General features: G+C 33.9%; 1 long non-coding RNA gene across 2 annotated transcripts; it reads right to left on the bottom strand.

Annotated features, from left to right (window-relative positions):
* On the bottom strand, positions 1441-3116 carry LOC107616925. Of its 2 annotated transcripts, XR_001614705.2 has the most exons (5): positions 2927-3116; positions 2794-2851; positions 2306-2377; positions 2011-2207; positions 1441-1456 (listed from the first exon to the last, which is right to left on the bottom strand). It is a non-coding gene; the product is annotated as an uncharacterized LOC107616925 (long non-coding RNA). The 2 variants fall into 2 exon arrangements; XR_002354389.1 differs by lacking the exon at positions 1441-1456 and having other exon boundaries at positions 1478-2207; positions 2927-3111.

Below are 3116 nucleotides of genomic sequence, written 5' to 3'. Positions count from 1 at the left end.
TAAAGTATAGTTTCTAAACCAAACAATAGTCCTTTCATACAAAAATTTGTTTGTCACAAGTAACAAACCCCTAAATTTTATAAACTGAAGTATTTAAACCTCGGGTTGTTCTCCCTAGGAATTGCAATAAAGTGCCTTGTTATTGGTTATGGAGTATGTTTTGGGGTTTTTGATATGATGGACAAGAAATATAAATGGCAAAGGAAATAAACTAACAAAAAGGTCTTGGCAAGGTTAGGTGGTCAAGGATCTCTATCCTAATCACTAACCACAACATGAGAATTGGCGAGGATCAACCCCATTAAGTCATCCTCTAACTAATAAAGGAAAGTCAAATGAGCTATGTCAACCCAAGTCCATAAGTCCTAGTTCTCCACTAAATCAATTAGTGAGATCTAGAGTTAATGGCTCCCAATCGTCAATCACTTGGACATTAGTAACTCAAGAGTTCCTAAGTTACCTTCCCAAGCCAAGAACATAAAATTCTACTCTAAAATCCAACTAAGTATTTTATCAAACACTTGGAAGGCATAAAAAGAAAGCATAGTAAATGACAAGAAATAGTAAAATCTACCAACTACAAATTGCAAGAAAAGTAAGAACACAACCCAGATCAACAATAAAAAAAACATCAAATATTAAATTTCATTAAATGTAAATCAAATCCTACATGAGTTCATCATCGCAAAAGAAACATAAAAGAGAAATTAACATGAAAACTAAGAGAATCAAGTAGTAGGAACAAGAAATCATAAAAGAAATAAGATGAAAACATGTAATTGAGCCTGGATCTAGAAGAGATTAAACTAACCTAATTCTAGAGAGAAGAGGGAGCTTCTCTCTCTAGAAACTAACCTACATGATGCTAATGCTACAAACAATTGCTTCCCCTTTGCTTGGACTTCAATTCTGCATGAAATACACTCAGAAACAAGTTGGATTTGGGCCTGGACAGCTCAGAAATCACCCCCAGCATTTTTCCTTTAAGTGGGCTATGTGAGAGTATCGGTGCGTGCGCGCCATGTGCGTGTGCGCATCGATTGGCAAATTCTTCATCCTCGCGGATGCGGCATGTACGCTTGCGCATCTCTAGGAGAAACCACTTTTGCGCGTGCGCGTCTTGTACGTGTGCACGTCTATTGATGCATTCCCAATCCTTGTTTCTTCATGTATTCTCCCCTTTGTATGCTTTTCTACTTATTTCTTCCATCCAATACTTGCCTTATGAACCTGAAATCACTCAACAAACACGTCAAGGCATCAAATGAAATTAAAGTGAATCAAAATCACTAATTTAGGGCCTAAAAAGCATGTTTTTACACTTAAGCACAATTCAAGGGAGAATTACAAAACCATGCTATTTCATTGAATAAATGTGGGAAAAGGTGATAAAATCCCCCAAATTAAGCACAAGATAAACTACAAAATTGGGGTTTATCACTCGTCTCTTTTTTCTCTGAATCAAGCCCAACAGAGAAAAGGAAAAAAACAAGGTATAAGAACAGAAATCATAAATAAGTACATACCAAAGCTTCAAGATGCAACTCAAATTATCATAAACAGCATGTTTAATTGAGAAGGAAACTTAGTCTATCTGCATTTTAATCCTGCCATTGGTTCTCTATCAGTGTCAATGGCATTCAATTTCCAATTTTCTAATAATGAAGGCAAGAAATAGTTTCCCTCAATCCTTATTTCATGTAACTAAAAAATAAAAAGTTAGAAAAGATTTCTTAAAGTATGTTCATGTTCAATAGGCGATTGAAGGAGCTTGGAATGATTCCACTTAATTTGTTAAAACTGATGTCTCTGAAAAAGAAGTTATGTCCAAAGCAAGTATTATTTAAGAGAGAAAAGAAATGGTTTCAAAAAGTCAACTTAAGATATTTTAAACCCCTATATTATAATCAAAAGACTGAACTGAGAAGCATGTTGATGCATGCACTTTATCAAATAAAAAAGAAGCAATAATTATGAGTAGCTTTAATTTTTGAATAAAAAAATTCATACCACTCCCTTGCACCACCCTGGAACAATTAAGAACAATTCTTTGGTCAGCCAATTATAACTAAAATGTATTTCAAAAAGAAACAGCTAAAAGTTTAAATTTCAGGGAATAAGGTAAAGATTCACACAATCTCTGAAGAGTTGTCCAGCTCTGAATAAAATTTGGTATAGTTCTAGAAAATTGATTATTGCCTAGTCGACTGTAGTATAAGAGAGAAAGGAACACAGAAGCATTACATTATTGTTATCCAACAATAGTTTAGAGAAGTAAATGGAATAAGTGAAACAAATTACTTACACGTGATTCAATTTAGTGAGATTTGCAAATGTAGCAGGTAGATTCCCAGAAAAATGGTTGGAAGTAAAATGCCTGCAGAAAAGTTGAAGTTTAGAATAGATAAATTCAACACTTTAGGTTTCTATAAAAACGCAAGCAACTTAAAGCAATTAGTGAACTTGGAAATGAATTTTGCATCAATGATTATCCAAATTGTTGCAAAGTAACCAAATCAAAGGCAAATGAGTTAAAATTTTAAAAAATCAGTCAATAAACAAATAATTATGTTGCTTGACTCTTACAAACATAAACTCTAAATGCCAAACTAGCACTTCATGATCCGAAAACTCAAAACCATTTCAAGTTTTTCAGCTCAATTGAAAAACAGAAGTTCACAATCAACATGGGCCGACAGCATCAAGAATCGCTATCATGAAGTCTTCAACAACTAAAAAAATATATATTCAAACCAAAGAGTGACAAACAAATCTAGAAGTACAAAAACTCACCACCACTAGAAAGAAGATCTTGTGTTATTGGTTGGACGGATTGTGCCAAAGAAATTAGCTCCATTTCAAAACATGTAAGCACTCTAGAAAGAGTTCAACATCACACTCCAACTAAAAAATAACATGAATTCACCTGCATAGCAATGATGAACTCTGTAAAACCAAGATATCCTTGTCGATTTGAATCAGTGATAGCCCACACCTTCAATTTTGGCAAATCAGAGCACATAAATAAACAATTCAGTTAAAACTTGAGAAGAAATCAACTGTGATACATATCAGCTAAGCACAACTCCTACAAACAACTCAACCATTCCTAGCCA

The sequence above is a fragment of the Arachis ipaensis genome, chromosome B09 (assembly GCF_000816755.2).
Source record: "Arachis ipaensis cultivar K30076 chromosome B09, Araip1.1, whole genome shotgun sequence".
Lineage (NCBI taxonomy): Eukaryota > Viridiplantae > Streptophyta > Magnoliopsida > Fabales > Fabaceae > Arachis > Arachis ipaensis.
Note: the sequence above shows the minus strand (reverse complement) of the source record. Positions and strands in the feature narration are given on the sequence as shown.